Source organism: Rhinatrema bivittatum, chromosome 3, assembly GCF_901001135.1.
Source record: "Rhinatrema bivittatum chromosome 3, aRhiBiv1.1, whole genome shotgun sequence".
In the NCBI taxonomy this organism is placed as follows: Eukaryota; Metazoa; Chordata; class Amphibia; order Gymnophiona; family Rhinatrematidae; genus Rhinatrema; species Rhinatrema bivittatum.
Genome location: NC_042617.1, coordinates 31085022 through 31106305, shown reverse-complemented (window position 1 = coordinate 31106305; position 21284 = coordinate 31085022). Strand labels below are relative to the sequence as shown.

The following is a 21284-nucleotide window of genomic DNA, read 5'->3' as shown; positions in this document are numbered from 1 at the left end:
CTCCGGCCAGCAGATGGAGGCAGAGGCCAAAAGCTCATCATTGAGCCCCTTCTCCATATAAGGGTCCCGGTGCTGCCTATGCCAAAGCTTAAAACATCCAAAGATAATTGTAAGTTTTGGTTTCCAAATCCCCATCATAAACAAAACTGTTACCATCACCAATATACGCTCTCTGGTTACTAGACCAGCAGCAAGAATTCCTACTCCACGCTCACAATTAGGATTGCTGCTTCCATGTGGACAACGTTCTCGCTGTTGGTTTTCCGAGGATAAGGATCCAGCGGAACTCAAAGAAAGACATTAGACACAAACATCCTTTCGCTCATTTCTATGTGCAAGTCAACCTATCCAGTTACATACATATATATATTTGTATATATATGCACACAGGCAGCCCCCCCCCCCCCCCTTTTTTTTTTTTTTTTGTTAAACCCCCCCATTCTTTTCCCGAGACTAGTCTAACAGGGCTCCAGGAAAGCCAAATAGCAGGCAAGAACCTAACTGAATCTTCCTGATCATCCTGCCAGGCCAGTCTGTACAAGTTGGGTGTACCAAAGCTGTACCTATCCCAGGTGGGAGTAACTTAGACCTGCTTCCATGATTCTCAAGGTAATGCTGTGTCCTTCTCCTGAAGGTTCAGCTTCAAATGTTCTGTAAATGCATGCAGAAATGCCCTGTATCTGCCCTGCAGATTTCTGCTGGGTTCACTAGTTTATACTATGCCCAGGATGAAGCCTGGGCCTGCGTCGAGAGTGCTTTAGGCCCTCAGGCTGTCAGCTTTGACTTCATCATACCTATTCCCGCAATTGCTCACTTAATACAGTGTACAATTAAGAACATAAGAAATTGCCATACTAGATCAGATCAGGGGTCCATCAAGCCCAGCAACCTGTTTCCAACAGTGGCCAAATCAGGCTTCAAGAACATGGCAAGTACCCAAACACTAAGAAGATCCCATGCTACTGATGCCAGTAGTAGCAGAGGCCATTCCCTAAGTCAACTTGATTAATAGCAGTTAATGGACTTCTACAAGAAGAACATAAGAATATGCCATACTGGGTCAGACCAAAGGTCCATCAAGCCCAGCATCTTGTTTCCAACAGTGGCCAATCCAGGTCATAAGAACCTGGCAAGTACCCAAAAACTAAGTCTATTCCATGTTACTGTTGCTAGTAATAGCAGTGGCTATTTTCTAACTCAACTTAATTAATAGCAGGTAATGGACTTCTCCTCCAAGAACCTAACCAATCCTTTTTTAAACACAGCTATACTAACTGCACTAACCACATCCTCTGGCAACAAATTCCAGAGTTTAATTGTGCGTTGAGTGAAAAAGAACTTTCTCCGATTAGTTTTAAATGTGCCACATGCTAACTTCATGGAGTGCCCCCTAGTCACATCTACCCATTCTAGACTTCTCATGATTTTAAACACTTCTATCATATCCCCCCTCAGCTGTCTCTTCTCCAAGCTGAAAAGTCCTAACTTCTTTAATCTTTCCTCATAGGGGAGCTGTTCCATTCCCCTTATCGCTTTGGTAGCCCTTCTCTGTACCTTCTCCATCGCAATTATATGTTTTTTGAGATGCGGCAACCAGAATTGTACACAGTATTCAAGGTGCGGTCTCACCATGGAGCGATACAGAGGCATTATGACATTTTCCGTTTTATTCACCATTCCCTTTCTAATAATTCCCAACATTCTGTTTGCTTTTTTGAATGCTGCAGCACACTGAACAGACTATTTCAATGTGTTATCCACTATGATGCCAAGATCTCTTTCTTGGGTTGTAGCACCTAATATGGAACCTAACATTGTGTAACTATAGCATGGGTTATTTTTCCCTATATGCATCACCTTGCACTTATCCACATTAAATTTCATCTGCCATTTTGATGCCCAATTTTCCAGTCTCACAAGGTCTTCCTGCAATTTATCACAATCTGCTTGTGATTTAACTACTCTGAACAATTTTGTATCATCTGCAAATTTGATTATCTCACTCGTCATATTTCACTCCAGATCATTTATAAATATATTGAAAAATAAGGGTCCCAATACAGATCCCTGAGGCACTCCACTGCCCACTCCTTTCCACTGAGAAAATTGTCCATTTAATCCTACTCTGTTTCCTGTCTTTTAGCCAGTTTGCAATCCACGAAAGGACATCGCCACCTATCCCATGACTTTTTACTTTTCCTAGAAGCCTCTCATGAGGAACTTTGTCAAACGCCTTCTGAAAATCCAAGAATACTACATCTACCGGTTCACCTTTATCCACATGTTTATTAACTCCTTCAAAAAAGTGAAGCAGATTTGTGAGGCAAGACTTGCCTTGGGTAAAGCCATGCTGACTTTGTTCCATTAAACCATGTCTTTCTATATATGTTCTGTGATTTTGATGTTTAGAACACTTTCCACAATTTTCCTGGCACTGAAGTCAGGCTAACCGGTCTGTAGTTTCCCGGATCGCCCCTGGAGCCCTTTTTAAATATTGGGGTTACATTTGCTATCCTCCAGTCTTCAGGTACAATGGATGATTTTAATGATAAGTTACAAATTTTTACTAATAGGTCTGAAATTTCATTTTTTAGTTCCTTCAGAACTCTGGGGTATATACCATCCGGTCCAGGTGATTTACTACTCTTCAGTTTGTCAATCAGGTCTACCCCATCTTCTAGGTTCACCGTGATTTGATTCAGTCCATCTGAATCATTACCCATGAAAACCTTCTCCAGTACGGGTACCTCCCCAACATCCTCTTCAGTAAACACCGAAGCACAGAAATAAGAAAATTATTACTTACCTGCTAATTTTCGTTCCTGTAGTACCATGGATCAGTCCAGACCGTGGGTTATGTCCCCAATCCAGCAGATGGAGTCAGCCCAAAGCTTCGAGAAGGCGTCACCATAAGTACTACTACCCCCTCTGCAGGAGTTCAGTATCGAGAATATCAAAGCCCGAGTAATCAGAAACCCCCTGAATTGGATCAAGTTTAAACAAGACGGCAATAACGAGCCGCTGAATTTAAAACAGAGAGAACTGTACCATCCCACCAACGGATGGGAGGTCACAACTCGTGTCGACCCCCAGGAAAAGAACAATCACAAACAGTGAAACGGGGAACACGTGAGAGAACATAGTAGGAGAAGAAAGAAACCCACTACTGTATAACAGCTGAGTCAAGTCAGACCCCAAGACAGCCGAGCAGGAGTAGAACCCAAATGCGGTGGGCGTCTGGACTGATCCATGGTACTACAGGAACGAAAATTAGCAGGTAAGTAATAATTTTCTTTTCCCTGTACGTACCTGGATCAGTCCAGACCGTGGGATGTACCCAAGCTTCCCTAACCTGGGTGGGATTCTGCGAGGCCTGCTCGTAGAACCTGTTCGCCAAAGTGTCCATGGACGGACGAGGTGAGGTGTAGTCTGTAGTGTCTCGAGAACGTGTGCAACGATTTCCAGGTGGCCGCTCTACAGATTTCTTGCGAAGATACCGATCGACTCTCCGCCCAGGAGGCCGCCTGAGAGCGTGTAGAATGCGCCACAATACCGGGTGGCGGAGTCCGCCCCGTCCCGATGTAGGAAGCGGCAATGCCGGCCTTCAGCCATCGGGCAATAGTAGTCTTCGAGGCCTGGGATCCCTTCCGGGGACCAGACCAAAGGACGAAGAGATGGTCAGAAGTCCGAAAGTCATTCGTAGCCTCCAGGTAGACCCGCAGAGTGCGCTTGACGTCGAGGAGACGAAGAGCCCGCGGCTCAGACGAAGAGAAAGAAGGCAATTCCACCGTCTGATTCACATGGAAGGCGGACACCACCTTCGGGAGGAAGGAGGGCACAGTACGAAGTGAAACGCCCGAATCGGTGAACCGCAGATAAGGCTCTCGACAGGACAGAGCCTGCAGTTCCGAAATACGCCGAGCGGAACATATGGCCACCAGGAACACCGTCTTGAGAGTGAGGTCCTTGATCGTCGCACTCCTCAGTGGTTCGAACGGAGGTCCTGACATGGAACGTAGTACCAAATTGAGGCTCCAAGAGGGACAAGGATCCCGCAATGGAGGCCGCAAGTGCTTGACGCCCTTGAGAAAACGGAGGATGTCCGGATGGTGTAACAGAGATCCCCCTCCCCGCAGGAGGGAGCCAAGGGCGGCCACTTGAACCCGAAGTGAGTTGTAAGCTAGCCCCTTTTCCACTCCCGCCTGTAGGAACTGGAGAATCTGCGGGACAGACGCCTCCGTGGGTCTTGTGTTCCGGTCGGTACACCACAGTTCGAACACCTTCCAGACCCGCACGTAGGCCACCGACGTCGAAGTCTTCCGAGACCGCAGCAGAGTTGACACTACCGCCTCTGGGTACCCTCGTCGGCGGAGGCGGCGCCTCTCAAAAGCCAGGCCGCAAGACAGAAGAGTTCTGCCTGGTCGAAAAATACCGGTCCCTGGTGTAGGAGGCGGGGAAGATGTCCCAGCCGGATGAGTCCATCGATTACCAGGTGGAGGAGATCCGCAAACCAGGGTCGTCTCGGCCACTCCGGTGCGACGAAGATCACCGTCCCCTGAGTACTCTTCCCACCAGCGGCCACGGTGGGAACGCATATAGGAGCAGATCGGCCGGCCACGGGAGCGCGAGAGCATCCACGCCCTCCGCTCCCCTTTCTCTCCGGCGACTGAAGAAACGAGGCGCCTTGGTGTTCTGTGCGGACGCCATGAGATCCAGGTGGGGGGAGCCCCACCGCCGGACGAGTAGTTGCATGGCCGTGTCGGAGAGCGACCACTCTCCGGGGTCCAGGAGCTGGCGACTGAGGAAGTCGGCCTGGACGTTGTCCACGCCCGCGATGTGTGAGGCCGCGAGGCGGCGCAGATGCCGTTCCGCCCACTGCATCAGCATCGCTGCCTCGAGCGCGACCTGCGGACTGCGAGTGCCGCCCTGACGGTTGATGTAAGCTACCGTGGTCGCGTTGTCCGATAAGATTCTGACTTCCTGATTTCGAATGAGTGGCAGGAAATGGAGGAGCGCCAATCTGACCGCTCTGGTCTCCAGGCGATTGATGGACCACTTCGATTCCTCCGCGGACCACGTCCCCTGCGTGGCGCTTCGGTCGCAGACGGCTCCCCAGCCGACGAGACTGGCGTCGGTGGTCACCACCACCCAATTTGGTAGGTCGAGGGACACGCCGCGAGCCAGATTCCCCGGTACCATCCACCAGTTCAGGCTGTTCCTGGCGAACTGGGGCAGCGGAAGAATCACCTGGTAGTCCTGCGAGAGCGGTTTCCAACGGGATAGAAGAGCTCTTTGTAGAGGACGGAGGTGCGCAAAAGCCCAAGGAACCATGTCGATGGTGGAGCCCATCACCCCCAGGAGCTGAAGATAGTCCCAGGAGGTGGGAGCTGGTAATGCAGAGAATCGCTGTATATGTTCCCGTAGGGCGTGCGCCTTGTCCTGCCGTAGAAAAACCGCTCCCAGACGGGTGTCGAAGGTCGCCCCCAAGAAATCCAAGCGCTGCGAGGGCACGAGGGAGCTCTTGGAGAAGTTCACCACCCATCCCAGGGACTGCAGAAACTCTATCACCCTGGCTACCGCCGCTTGTCCATGTCGAAAAGACTTCGCTCGTATGAGCCAATCGTCCAGATAAGGATGAACTAGAATCCCCTCCTTCCGGAGGGCAGCCGCCACAACTACCATGATCTTGGTAAAGGTGCGCGGGGCCGTTGCCAATCCGAACGGAAGAGCCACAAACTGGAAATGCTGATCCAGGATCTTGAACCGTAGCAGACAATGATGCTCCTGGCGAATGGGAATGTGAAGGTAGGCCTCCGTCAGGTCCAAGGAGGCCAGAAACTCCCCTCGATGAACCGCCGCGATCACCGAACGTAGCGTTTCCATGCGGAACCGGACCACCCGAAGGGATCTGTTGACTTCCTTCAAGTCCAGGATGGGGCGGAAGGAACCGTCTTTCTTCGGTACGACGAAGTAGATGGAATAATGGCCCGAGCCCACCTCTCCGGAGGGTACGGGCGTAATGGCGCCTATCTCCCACAGTCTGTCCAGGGTCAGCTGCACCGCCCTTCGCTTGATGGCCGAACCGCAGGGAGAGAAGATGAACCGTCCCTTCGGAGGGCGGGCAAATTCCAACGCGTAGCCGTGTCCTATGGTGTCCAGAACCCACTGATCCGAGGTGATCCGTGCCCACTCCTCGTAAAAGAACGCCAGCCGTCCCCCGATCCTGGGAACGGCGGAGTGGGCGAGCTGAACATCATTGCGAGGATTTGGGCGAGGGCTGTCCCGCCGTGGGCGCGGCCCGTGCTGGGCGGCGCCCGCGAAAGGACCGGGACCAGGGCTGAGCCCTGGAGGGAGGGGGCCGGGAGACCGCCGGCCTGAAACTCCTGTAGTGTCTTTGCGTCTGGCTCTGGTCCGGGAGGACGAGAACGCCCTGGTGGAGCGATATCTGTCTTCCGGCAGGCGATGGACCGCGTTTTCCCCCAGCGACTTGATGATCTGGTCCAGCTCCTCTCCGAACAGGAATTTACCCCTGAAGGGCAGGGAACCCAGGCTCGACTTGGAGGACGTGTCCGCCGCCCAGTTGCGGAGCCAGAGGAGTCGACGCGCCGCCACTACCGAGGCCATGGAGCGGGCGAGGATCCTGAATAGATCGTAGGAGGCATCGGCCCCGTATGCCACTGCGGCTTCGAGCCGATCCGCCTGGGCGGCCTCCTCGGGAGGCAGCACCTGAGAAGTGAGCAGTAGCTGTACCCAGAGAAGACTGGCTCGCTGGGCAAGAGAGCTACACATCGCTGCCCGCAGTCCCACTGCGGAGACCTCGAAGACCCGCTTGAGGAATACTTCCAACTTGCGATCCTGCGTATCCCGCAGCGCCGCTCCACCCGTCACCGGGATGGTCGTCCTTTTCGTGACCGCCGTCACCGCGGAGTCCACCCTGGGTACCTTGATGAGATCCAGAAAATCTTCCGGCAGTGGGTACAGCCTCTCCATGGTTCTGCTGCCCTTTAGCGCAGCTTCCGGGGAATCCCATTCCCGGGTAAGAAGTTGCAGGAACGACTCGTGGATGGGAAAGGCCCGCGCCCGCGGACGAAGTGCCGCCAGGACCGGGTCCCCCTTCTTCGAAGAAGTGACGACAGCGGGCGCGACGGGAGCTGGCGGGTCCGGCGGGGGATCGAGGTCCAACCCCTGAATGATTTGTGGGATTAGGTCATCCAGCTCTTCCCGCTGGAATAGGCGCAGCGTGCGTGGATCCTCTCCCTCCGAGGTAGACTCCCCTTGTCCCGAACCGGCAGGGTCCGATCCCGGGGAAACTGGGTCCGAGCCAGCCCCCCCCCGAGCCCACAGGAAGCCGGACGTGTGCGGGGAGCTGTGGGGCCCCCACGCCCCCCGGAGGGGGGGGGGGCCGAGGCGAGGGACGAAGGTCGCGGTAGTTTGGGGGGCGGAGGCCCCGTGGGAGCTGCCAGCTCCTGCAGGTACGCTGTGTGCATCAGACGAATAAACTCTGGGGAGAACCCCGGCCTACTCGGGGGAATCTCCGCGGGGGAGAGACCCGGAGGGCCCTGCTCCTGTGAGTCCAGCTCCGGATCTTCCTCCGTCAGCAGGTTCGGGGGAGAGTCCCCTGAAGCCTCCCCATCCCCCAGCGCTGTCCGATCTTCCTCGCGGTGCAGCGCGTGCAAAATGGCCGCCGTTCCCGCCATGAATGGGGGAGGGGCCGGCCCACGGCGCCCGGGCAAGGCTGTCAATGGAAAACGAGTGCGGGGCCCGGACGTGCCTTCCCCCCCTGGGAGGCACCTGGCACAGATGCCCTCCCTGGAGATGCGCGAACCGGGCTCGCCGCAGGCCGAGCAACGCGACGGCCGCGGCATATCCGGCGCCCAGAAAAACCACCCCCGGCAACTAAAGTCACTCGGTGAGCCTCAGGGCGGGAGGGGGGGGGCCGCGAGAAGGTGCGCCGCTGCGGGGGGGCCCGGACGGCCTGCACAACCCGCGGAGAAAACAAGCGGCGCCGCGGGGGGGCCTGTCCTGGCCTCGCAACCCGCTGAAAACACTCACCCTGCTCCCTGCAGCCCACGAGGAGCGTCGCAAGATGGCCGCGGGAGCGAGGGAACCCGCTGGTAGGCCGGACACACCGGCAGTGGTAATTCAGCTAGCTGAAAATAAAAACTACAGCCCAGCAAAGCTGAAAACACAACTTACCACGGCAAGACCACAGGCTCGCGCTGAGGAAAACAAAGGAGACAGAGAGCCAGCACAAGGAAGGAGCCCCGCCTCCCCAATTAATCAACTAGTTAGTTTTTTTTTTTTGTTTTTTTTTTAAATAAAGCACAACTTGATCCAAGACAAGACAGAGACAGAAGAAAGTTCTAACCAAGGAAAAACAGAATAGGTTACAGGAAATCGGGAGCAAGCCCAGATTCCCCTACTCGCATCTGCTGGAGTCAGAAGATACTGAACTCCTGCAGAGGGGGTAGTAGTACTTATGGTGACGCCCCCTCGAAACTTTGGGCTGACTCCATCTGCTGGATTGGGGACATAACCCACGGTCTGGACTGATCCAGGTACGTACAGGGAACATTTAATATTTCCGCGATGGCCTTATCTTCTCTAAGTGCCCCTTTAACCCCTCAATCATCTAACGGTCCAACTGACTCCCTCACAGGCTTTCTGCTTCAGATATATTTTAAAAAGTTTTTACTGTGAGTTTTTGCCTCTATGGCCAACTTTTTTGCCTCTACGGCCAACTTCTTTTCAAATTCTCTCTTAGCCTGTCTTATCAATGTCTTACATTTAGCTTGCTAACGTTTATGCATTATCCTATTTTCTTCTGTTGGATCCTTCTTCCAATTTTTGAATGAAGATCTTTTGGCTAAAATAGCTTCTTGCACCTCCCCTTTTAACATGCCGGTAATCGTTTTGCCTTCTTTCCACCTTTGTTAATGTGTGGAATACATCTGGACTGTGCTTCTAGAATGGTATTTTTTAACAATGACCATGCCTATTGCACACTTTTTACTTTTGTAGCTGCTCCTTTCAGTTTTTTCTAACAATTTTTCTCATTTTATCAAAGTTTGCCTTTTGAAAGTTTAGCATGAGAGCCTTGGATTTGCACACTGTTCCTCTTCCAGTCATTAATTCAAATTTGATCATATTATGATCACTATTGCCAAGCAACCCCACCACAGTTACCTCTCTTACCAAATCTTGTCCCTTCAGAATGATCAGTCTATTATAATTAAACCGGCGGATAAGGGGGGTGGGATTGTAATTCAGGATAGGGATCGGTATATGTCAGAAGCACTGAGTCAACTTAGTGACACTTCTTTTTATCTCCCTTTAACGGAGGATCCTACCCCTCAGTTACACCAGCAGATTAAAGGTATAGTTGAACAGGCAGTGGAACGCCGCATTTTAACACCCCGTGAGGCTAAATTCTTAATATCAGAATACCCTACTACTCCTGTCTTTTATACCTTACCGAAGGTCCATAAAAATTTACAGAATCCTCCGGGACGGCCTATTGTGGCAGGTATCGGTTCGCTTTTAGAACCCCTGTCCCAATTTGTGGACCTTTTCTTGAAACCTTTTGTTCCCCTCATTCGATCCTATATTAGGGACTCTGCACATTTCATTTCTATCTTGGATACGACACCGGTCCCTCATGAGCCTTTTCTCTTTGTGACCCTTGATATAAGTTCCCTCTATACCAGCCTGCTGCTTTGCGGGTCATTGAAAGTGTGTTAAATACCCGGACTGGTCCTCAACGAGTTCCCACTTCTTTATTGGTCACGTTAGCCAGCCTGGCGCTCACTAAGAATTTTTTCCGTTTTCATGACACTTTTTATTTACAGGTAAAGGGGACGGCAATGGGGGCCACCCCATTGCCGTCCCCTTTACCTGTAAAGGGGACGGCAATGGCCTGTCTCTTTGGCTATATTGAAAAATGCGTCCTTTTGTGCCCCTTCCGGACTAAGTCCAGGGACCATATGGGCTTCTGGCTCCTCAATCCTCCAAAGGCTGGATGCCAGTTATGGTCTTCCCAAAATATTTGAACATCCTGGTTTCCTATTTTTCCTTTTTGACCTAAGAACTTACTTGTCTAAAACTTAATGAAGTTAACCCAAAACCCTTATGACAGCACATTACCCGACCTCTAGTAAGACAAAGGCTATTTCCGCCAGATCTTACAATTCTGCGTCTGCAGCATTTCAGATCCAGGTACCTCATATGTAGGACGATTATGTTGGCCGTGTGTTGCTGCTCAGTTCTGCAAAACAACTGCATCATAAGCCTGAATCTGACTAACTTCTGAGGGTATGTGAGAGCTAATCATTTTTTCAGTTGGCTCCCAGCCACGAAGGGTACACTATTAGCTACTATCTCCTAGGCTGCCTACTTTGAGCTAGTGGCTGATACTTTGGAATTCTAGACCATTAGGGAAATTCTAGACCATTGGCTCTTGTTCTCTGCCTGGGCCCAGCCGCCTTGGTTCTCCGCTAGGATTCCCATCCAAACTTCTGCTAGTTCTGACCATATGCTCCTTCAACTTATATGGCTAATGCCAAGGGTGCAAGTGCAGAAGGGGCAACTGAGGACTGCTCTATAGTGAAGACTAGTTAGTATTAAAGATCCTGATCTGTGAGCAGAAGGCTTCACCTCGGCCCTATACTAATACCTGCGTAAAAGGAGGAAATAGTTTCCTTCCTGGTATAAGGAGGCTTTAATCATCCCCCCCCCCATTGTCTCGCAGGAAAACTGGGACTCCAGATGCCCTTCCTGCTGTCCTTGAGGGCTCCAGGAGAAGGCATCTGAGCACTAATTTGGTCATATGCCTACCCTGAGGGACAGGGAATTCCCCTTATTGGTGTTCTATCACCCAGAGAAGAGATTCCCTGTATTTCTGTGACTTAAGTACACCAGTACCTGGGAGTGCCCGACAAAACTCATGACATGGCTTACTTCTGAGGAAGAGAGAAAAATTCCTAAGCTGACTGCTTTTAGCCTTTTTTACTTTAATTTATTGCTTTTTAAAAATATACAAAGCATGCAAATCTTGCATAAAGAAACACATGATCTATATCATAATAATGAAATATCGCAAAAAATTAAACAAAAGAAATAGTTAAATATAGATACCCATAAACAAAATTACTTATCGAAAAGAAGAGGTCAATGAAAAAAGAGAGATATAAGGAAAATAAAGTTCAAAAGAAACTAGTGTAACATGAGACAAAGCTGCATTATAAATACCGGATCATAAATACAGGTCTAACTGAACATGGAGAGGTCGTCACTAAGTTTCTGGAGGCCAAAAATGACTTCAATTGTTCAGGTAAAAATAAAAAACAAATCATTTTGAAACCTAATAACTCATTTACAAGGATACCAGAGTTTGAAAGAACATCCTAAGGTGATGGGTTTTTGCCTAAAAGCAAGAAAACCTTTTCTTCTCTCTTGGGTAACTCGTGCTAAATCCAGAAAAATCCACACCACCTGCCCATAAAACAATGAAGAAATATTTCTAAAGTATCTTTTCATCACCTTACTTACAGACTGCTCAGTAACAAAAGAAAAACTACATTGGAGAAGTTACTTACCTGATAATTTCGTTTTCCTTCGTGTAGACAGATGGACTCAGGACCAATGGGTTATGCTCCCCTGCCAGCAGATGGAGACTGAGTCAGATTTCAAAGTTGAGATCACCCTACATACAACCCTGCAGTGACCTAAGCCCTTCAGTATTCTCTTCAAAAGCCATTGTGGACCTACTAGTGAAAAAGCTTGAATAAAAATAGGATTAAAAACGGCTAACCTTAACTGTACTCAACCAATCATAATCACTGAACCCCAATAAGAATATAGGTGCACTGATCTAGGGACTGGATGACGGCTTACCCATAATGTCTTGGATTCAATATCCACTCCATGGGCAAATCCTTGACACAGTTCTTGGGTAACCGAGGGCGGGATGCTGAGTCCATCTGTCTACACTAAGGAAAACGAAATTATCAGGTAAGTAATTTCTCCATTTCCCAGGGTGCAGCCAGATGGACTCAGGACCAATGGGATACACAAAAGCTATTCCCGTTTGGGGCGGGAGGCTGCCTACGGTCTGGTTAACACTGCCCTTGCAAAGGCTGTGTCCTCTTGGTCCTGTACATCCAGGTGATAGAACCTGAAGAAGGTGTGCAAGGAAGACCATGTCACCGCTCAGCAGATATCGACGGGAGCCAGCAGTCTAACTTCCACCCATGAGACTGCCTGAGCCTTAGTAGAATGAGCTTTAACCTGAGAAGGTGATGGCTTTCCTGCCTCCACAAAGGCTCCTGTGACCACCTCCTTAATCCAGCAAGCATGGTAGCCCGTGAGGCTGGTTCGCCCTGCTTCCTTCCAACGTGAAGGCCAAAAAGGCAGTCTGTCTTTCGGACCGGTTCTAAAACTTCCAGATATCACTCCAAAAGTCTACTGTCATTCAAATGAAGGATGCGGTGGAATTCCTCCGCGTTCTTGTGCTTATCTAAGAATGACAACGAAATGGACTGATTCAAATGAAACTCCGACACTACCTTGGGCAAGAAGGATGGCATGGTACAAAGCTGTAACACTCCTGGAGTTAGCCAGAGGAACGGTTCCTGACACGACAACGTCTGCAGTTCAGAGATGCAACATATCAAGCATATAGCCACCAGGAACACCGTTTTCAAGGTTAATAAGTGCAAGGAAAGACTGCACAGCAGCCGAAAGGAGGGCCCTGCCAAAACTTTCAATACTAGATTAAGATTCCACAAGGGAACCGGCCACCATACGGGTGGTCGAAGGTGCTTCACCCCTTTCAGAAAAAGGGCCATGTCCAGATGAGCCGACATGGAGGTTCTGTTCACTCACCCCCGAAACAGGAGACAGCCGCTACCTGCCCTTCAAGGAGTTAAGGGCCAAACTTTTATTCAAGCTGTCATGCAAAAATTCCAGAATAAGTGGGATTTTGACCGCCCAAGGGGGGGGGGGGGGGGGGGGGGGTCGGGGGACGACTCCATGTGCCTCGCACCAGGCCTCAAATACTCTCCAGACCCGCACATACGCCAGGGACACAGAAAACGTCTGGGCACAGAGTAAGGTGGCAATTATCACCACAGAATATCCTCACTTCATCAGGCGAGCCTTCTCAAGGGCCAGGCCATAAGACAGAATAAAATGGGATCCTCGTGAAGGACCAGTCCCTGCTGTAGCAGGTCCGTGTGTGGTGGGAGGCACAGGGGGGTTTCCACCAGGAGTCTCCGCATGTCTGCATAACCCAGATGCCTGGGCCAATCTGGAACTACTAGTAGGACTGATCCCCTGTGGTGCTCAATTCTGTGAATGACCCTGCCCAGCAGGGGCCACAGAGGGAAGGCGTATAGCAACTCTTCTTCTGGCCAGGTCTGAATAAGAGCGTCAATCCTCAGGAAGCACAGATCTCTTTTGCGACTGAAGAATCGGGGAACCTTCGCATTGTGAGACACAGCCAGCAAGTCGATGGACGGGAGGACCCAGCGATCTACTATCAGTTGAAAGGCTTTGGCCGACAATGCCCATTCTCCTGGATCCAGACTCTCCTTGCTTAGAAAGTCTGCTCTGATGTTATTTATTCCTGCAATGTGGGAGCCTGAGATCATCTGTAGATGCATTTCTGCCCATTCCATAAGGAGATCTATCTCCTGTGACGCTTGCTAGCTCTTGGTTCCACCCTGGCGGTTGATTTAGGCTACAGTCATTGCTTCTCAGTTTAGGGCTCATTCCACTAGAGCTCAGGCGCTATCATGGGCCAAGGTTAAGACTGTTGTCTCCTGTCGATATTTGCCGAGCTGCGATGTGGTCTTCCTTACACGTCTTTTCCAGGTTTTACCGTATGGATGTGCAGGCCCGGGAGGACGCAAACTTTGCACGTGCGGTCCTGCTCTCATGTTGGCCTTTCCTGCGATGTGGGAGGCCGAGATCATCTGTAGATGTCCTTTCGCTCATTCCAAAAGTTGGTCTATTTCCAGCGACACTTGCTGGCTCTTGGTTCTTCTCTGGCGATTCATGTAGGCCACAGTTGTCGCGTTGTCCGACATCACACAGACCGCTTGACCCTGTAGTCTGTGGCTGAACCACAAGCAAGCCAATTGGATCGCCTGTGTTTCTAGGCGATTGATGTGCCAGAGGATATCCCTGGGCCGCCAGGTCCTGACAGTGAGCTCCCCAAACTTGGAGACTCGCATCTGTTGTGAAAACAAACCAGTTTGAGGAGTACAAGGACACTCCCCTGCTCAAATGAGCCTCCTGCAACCACCACTGGAGGTGAGAACAAATTTCCATCAGCAAGTGGAGGTGAAATGAATAGTCCTGAGACTGTGGGTTCCAGCTAGACAGCAGTGATAGCACCACACTGTCGGGCATATAGTGTTCAATAACTGATGCACCTGGGACATCAACTTCTGGATCCGTGCATCCGACAGAAAAACTTTGCCCTGCCTTGTGTCGACCTGAACTCCCAGATACTACGACGACTGAGAAGGCTGGAGACTGCTCTTGGCCAGGTTCACCGCCCAACCGAGTTTCTGCAACAAAGACATCACATTGTGGGACATCAGGCCAAAGATTTGGCCTGGATCAGTCAGTCGTCCAAGTATGGGTTCACCAGACTCCCATCTCTCCTCAACGCCACGCTGCAACCACCATAATCTTGGAAAATGTTTGGGTGGCGGCGACTATACCAAAGTGCAACGCCTGAAACTGATAATGGCGACCTAGCATCGCAACACAAAGAAAACGTTGGTGCTCCAAATGGATGGGAATATGAAGTTAGGCCTCTATCAGATCCAGGGAGGTAAAAAATTCTCCCAATTGCATGGCCATTATCACAGAGCGTAAGGTTTCAATGCAAAAATGAGTCACCCGCAGATGCTGGTTGAAACTCTTGAGATCCAGGATGGGACGAAAACAACCTTCCTTCTTGGGCACAATAAAATTAATGGAATAGCACCCCATATTTTCCTGAGACCTAAGCAGGGGAACCAAAGCCCTCAGCCGGAGGAGCCTTAGAAGCGTAGAGTGCATCGCCTGCTTCTTCTGTGGGGAGTGGCAAGGAGACCCCATGAACATGTCCCAAGGAATGCTGCAAAATTTCAGTGCATATCCTTCCCATATCACTTCCAGGACCCATTGATCCGATGTGATCTCGACCCACTTCTGATGAAAGAGAGATAGGCATCCCCCTATTTCCACTTCCCGAAGGTGGGTTGAAAAACCTTCACTGGGAAGCTCGGGACGATCCGCCATTAACGGCTATTAATCAAGTTTACTTAGGGAATAGCCACTGCTATTAATTGCATCAGTAGCATGGGATCTTCTTAGTGTCTGGATAATTGCCAGGTTCTTGTGGCCTGGTTTGGCCTCTGTTGGAAACAGGGTGCTGGGCTTGATGGACCCATGGTCTGACCCAGCATGGCAATTTCTTATGTTCACTCTTGGACTGTCGGGGCTGAAAGGACTGAGACCTACCGAAAGGCCGAGTCCTCTGAAATATCGAGTTTCTGTAGAGACGAAAACGCTTGGAACCATTGAGAAGACCTCTCATAAAAAAGGGGCGCTGCAATTGCTTCTTATCCTCAGGTACCAGGGAACTGGAGATTCGCCCCACTTACTGGCCAGCTTTTCCAACTCACTCCCAAACAAGAATGAGCCTTTAAAGGCCATTTTTGTTAGATTAGCTTTGGAGGCTGTCAGCAGACCAATTCCGCAACCATAGCTGATGTCTGGCAGCCACCACCAAAGCCACTTTTCTGGTTGAGATATGGACCAAATCCAGTCCACGTCTGCTAAAAAGGCAGCAGCAGGTTCCATAACTGCTCTGGAATTCACACCAGAATCATCCACGTCCTGAGAGAGAAACAGACAAGAACATGCCACCAGAGCGCAACAGGAAGCCACCTATAGATCACTACCACTGTGTCAAAGGCTTGCTTAAGGATAGACTCAATCCGTCTATCATGTACATTCTTCAAGGCCGCTTTCCTCCCTCCACAGGAATAATCGTCTGTTTAGAGACAGTGCAGACCAGCACATCCACTTTGGGAAAACACAAATGCTCTTTTATAGCTGATCCAGAGGGTATAGGCCTTCCAATGCCCGACCCCTTTGAAATTTGCCTCCGGGGCGTCCCATTCAAGATCAATCAACTCTTGAATGGCGTCCATAACAGGAGAAAAGCAAGAGGCTTTACGCAAGGAAACCAAAATGGGATTCTTCTTTGGTTCTGACATGGAATCTGCCCCAAACACTACCAGCATCTTCAGGGTCTGGGAAATCAGAGCTGGCAGTTCATTACTATGAAAAAACCATAACATGGCTCCAAACCAGGAGGAATTTCTCCATCTTCCAAGGAATCAGGATCCACCGGGTCCCTACTGGGGATACCTGTGGCAAACCGAAGCTTGCCTCGGCGCTTAACCGTAGGAACGAAAGAGGGAGGGGCCACCGGCTGAAGGTCCGACCTGACAGGAGTGAGCGAAGTGGAGGACTGTGCCTGAACAAAGGCCTGCAGACCCTGAAAAAACTCCATACAAGAAAAAGCAGCCAGATCCAAGCCAAGCCCAGAAGGTGCTAGAGCAGGCCCAACTGAACTGCCATCCCCTGCAGAGGAACCAGTCAAGGAAGTACCAAGATCTGGTGTACTTCCAGCCAAAACCATAACCAGACCATCATCAGAATGGGAGGATCCAGGCTTAGCAAAATCAGAGGAAGACAACTCTCCCTGAAAATCTGTACAGCTCTGAAACATATTGGACGACAGGTCAGGCTGAGAAGCCCTAATATGAAAGGCAACGAAAAAAGGAAGTTACTTAGGCTTCTTGTTTACCGGCAGCAACTGTGTGTCCAAACAGTTCACGCTTAAAAAGTTATGCGCAAAATTTAGGCGCCTTGGAAATAAGCGCAGCAAGGTTCACACATACTTTGTGTGCCAAGCTGGAGCATATCAACAAGCTTAAAAAAGTTGTGTATGCAAATGGCCCAACTAACACTGAGTGCACTGCGCACAGCAACATCCTGTAGAGGGCAGTAAAGTGCACACAGATGTACAAAAATGCCGCCACAGCCTACCATGCGGCGCACAGACAAAAAAGCCTAATTGCAGGGCCTAGCACACCGGGGCTGCTCAACCCATTAAGCTGCCCAGTTCACCTATCCAATGGGAGTGGGAACAAACGTCGGTACAGCACGCCAAGCACGGACACAGGAGAAGTCCTAAAAACCCCTCTGTCTCCATCTCTGAAGGTAAAACTTCCTTTTTTTTTTTTTTTTTTTTAAACTTACCCGAGCTCAGCGCTTACCGGCTGAGTACAGAGACGGTCTCTGGTTGCATGGGGAGAAGGCAACTGCCATTACAACAGCGCTCGGCCTCCTGCACCCGATGCCTTTCAGCTATACAATCAGCTAAGTCCACTGCTCCATTTTCTTGCTGACAGGGGAACATAACCCACTGTTCCTGAGTCCATAATATATTATATATAATTTCCTAGCATGCAGACTGATGGACTCAGGAACAGTGAGTTATGTTCCCCTGCCAGCAAGGAAATGGAGCAAACTGACGTCAAGTATATATACTTCTGCAATGCTAACTTACGAGGCCTTAATCTAGGCTTTCATTTATTATTTAGATACTGCCTTTCCAGGACAAACCTGCCCAAGATGGTGTATAACAATTTAAAACCATAAATACAACATCATCATACAATATATACAATCCCCAATTCCCCCCCCCCCCCACCCCCACCCAACCTCCCCAGCAACGAACCCCCCACTAGTAGCCAATATCTAGCTTAACTAGGCAAATGAACAGCAGGTCTACATTTAGGCTCCTAAGTTTGGATGAAAATAAGCACTTAACTTAGGACCTTAAATTTAGATGTTCAGCTTTTTTGGAATATCAACCTCTATGTTATCATTCTTTTAGCTTCAACTTGAACAACTAATATGGAATAACGTGTACACTGAAAAGTTTCTATACTGCATGTCTCACAAACTGTGCTCATTATATTGAGAGATAAGACATTCCAAATATGCATACCATAAATCATACAGATGATCATTTTTACCTTATTTTAATGTATTGCAAATTCCCACCATTCTCAGGATAAGGAGCAGCCATGATTTGAACTAACCCCAATGACGACGAGCATGCTTGAAACAGATATAGAGGATAGTGGTAGGAACAGGGAGGAGAGGTCATTTAAAAGATTGGGGGGGGGGGAGCTGGCGTTGCTTTAAAGATGGGAATTAATATGGTCATCTACTCAAAAGTATTAGAAAACTAGGAGAGGAAAACAAGTGGGCAGAACAAATTAAGTCACTCTGTATCCTCCACGCTTTGCGGCACTCGGCGTTCCAGCACTGTAAGAACCCTAGCAACACATGCTAAACAGGATGCAACTGTCTAGAGTTGACCAAAGACGTACACAGAAGCCTGTGTGCGCATGAGAAGGCATTAATAATTAGTTCCTGTATTACGCCTGCATTCTTCCCATATCAGTACGCTCTCTGAGGGGGCCCAGATGATGTGCAGGGTTAGCAAAAAACTAGATAAGCAGCGAGATCTTAATCTTACTCACTCCATGCACCCTTTCAAATGAAAAAGTTACTTTCTTCTGTTAATTAATTATAAACAAACGTCATAAAAGGCAGTCCAGGCTGCTCCTTTCATCCACCATACTAGACTCCCGATGGACACTGAAAAATGGTGGTGGGACAGGAGTTTTACACCTGCAAACCATTGCAAGTAATCACGGGGAGGGAGGATGTCTATGCCCAGGCAAAAAAAAACCCCCAAAAAACATGATCTGCTGCTGCACCAGTCATGCCCCAAATAACATGCCGACATCAAGTCCAAATCTAGACACCCTCGAGGAGTTAATTAGGCCCTCTGGTCGCTTTTTTTCCAAGGGCTCGAGGGCCATGATCAGTTCTCTCCTGATAACCAATTACTGCAATTTCCCATCCATGCTAATGAGCCATACATCCCAGCAGTCAAACAGCAGTAACAGAACAAGAGGATTGCTGTGTTATAAAGTAGACAGACACAAAGACCTCAACACAGAATCCTCACACTGAACCTCGGCCGCACACGATCGGAAAAAACCTGAGGGCACTGCATCCTGTCACAGCCAGACTCCTCATTGTAGGAAGTAACCACAAAGCCTGAGCCAGCGGGGACACTGTCAGACCCTCTCACTGGAAGCAGAAATGCATCACCCAGCAGTGCATGGTAAGGTTCCAGAGGATGCTTGTGGATAGATATGGAAGCCAAGTAAGTAAAGTTCAGTAAGACTGAGTCGCTCTCATCCAGGAAATCTACCTTTAATTGCAAGGTGAAAGCTAGTCGAATATCATGATATGGCGCAATGTTCAATGCAGCATTTCAGGGAATTCATACATATACATTAAATGTATTCTTTTAGCTTTTCCTCAAACTGCATAATAGAGTTATGAGCTTCAAAAAAAAAAAAATCTATAAACCCAATTACCAAAACAGGACAGCAAGCCAACTTTGGGTTTGGTTTTTTTTTTACTTCCGAACATAATGTTTAGACATTCTTTACAAAACGAATGTAAAGGATGCCTTACGAGGAGGTCCTGTCCATCCAGCCATCTGTGACCTCCCCCACTTGGCAGAAAGACATTCTAGCAGCTGTGCCTCTCGGCAATCGCCGACCAGAGCTGCCGGCGCACCCTAGGACAGGACAAGAGCTCTGTTGGACTGCACACATGAGGATAGAGGATAACATGTCTGCAGTGAACTTTGGGCTGCCTATGCTGGTTCACAGGGGTAAGAGACACAGTTCTTGACTGGGAAGGAAGAGAGGGACAGGTTACCAAGGGCAGTGAGGACAAAGTGCCAGGAATAAGGAACGCTGTGGACTCCCTCTGTACACCCTATGGGAGTACCATCTTTTCGACTTGTGAAAATTATCAGGAGGCATGATTTTCATTTCAGAAAAGGGGAATATATTGTTCCGCATCCTAACTGAATTTCCTGGTGGTATCCTAGGTGTTTAAATCCATATTTTCAGTGGCTATGGATGTTGCTGCTAGCTGAATACAAGTCCTGAGGGTCAGCTGCTGTACAGGGCTATAAACCCACAGCACCAATGCAAAAAAAGTTTAAAATTCAAAGAAACAAACTCCTCCTCACCAGTAATATAATTCTGTGAAAATAAACCTGCGCTGGCGATGTCTACTTCCACCCATTGTTGGAGACCTAACAGTATGTGCACATTTACAATAACAGAATCCAAAGAGCAGAGGGATATCAGGGCTCTCGTTGGGAGGAAACTGGGGAGAAAGGGGGTACCTAAACTTCTTTGACAAAGGAGAAGAACGAGCTCAGCAGACCTCTGATCTTGGTTCAATCCATCCAGCAGTGTGCACACACAATGTAAATGCTCTGAGACGGGGGTGGCTTGCTGGAGTGGAGGTTATTACCTGGTGATTTCTACCCTTACTCAATAAGCCTTCACACGGTTAATGCAACTCCAACATTGCTCTCTGCCTTCAATGGCAAGGAGAAATGTGGAAAAGGGGATTTGCATTCAGACAACAACCAACAAGGTCTGAACTTCACAGTCTGGTTAAACACATAAACGTGGGGGTAGCTTGCTTATTGCAGCGGTTACTACCCTAAACCAATTAAGCCTGATACATCACTTTGAATGCATATACAGCGTTGCTCTCTGCTTTAACGGCAAGGGGAAATGTGGAAAAGAGGATTTACATTCAGGCAACATCCAACAAGGCATTGATCTGGATAAACAAGCATCGGAGTAACTTGCTTGATACAGCGGTTATCACCCTTAACCATTAAGCCTTATGCTCACCTTTGATGCAACTCCAACAATACTCTCTGCATCAATGGCAGGGGGTGGCAGGAAATTTGAATCAAACAATTACCAACAAGGGCCCTGAACTTGGTGGTCGGTGAAACAGATAAGTATGGGAAAACAAGTGTGGGAGCTTGCTGGGTAGACTAGATGGGCCGTTTGGTCTTTTTCTGCCGTCATTTCTATGTTTCTATGTAATAAATCATCCTATGAATTGCCAGGTGATGTCCGCAATCTTACTCAATGCAGGAAACACTTTACTGAGTCGCTCTACGTGGGGACAGATTTGGTCCCATGCTGTCTCTAAGTCACTGATTCAATGCCAATGCCATGTTCCCCCCTCCACTCCTCACTGGACCTCAGGTCCTCACAGCACAGTGAGTGTGGGGGACTAAA

General features: G+C 49.2%; 1 protein-coding gene across 1 annotated transcript in view; it reads right to left on the bottom strand.

Moving 5' to 3' along the window:
* PARP1 (poly(ADP-ribose) polymerase 1) overlaps positions 1-21284 on the bottom strand; it is a 233401-nt gene that overhangs the window by 170258 nt on the left and 41859 nt on the right. The gene's annotated exons all lie outside the window — the stretch shown is intronic.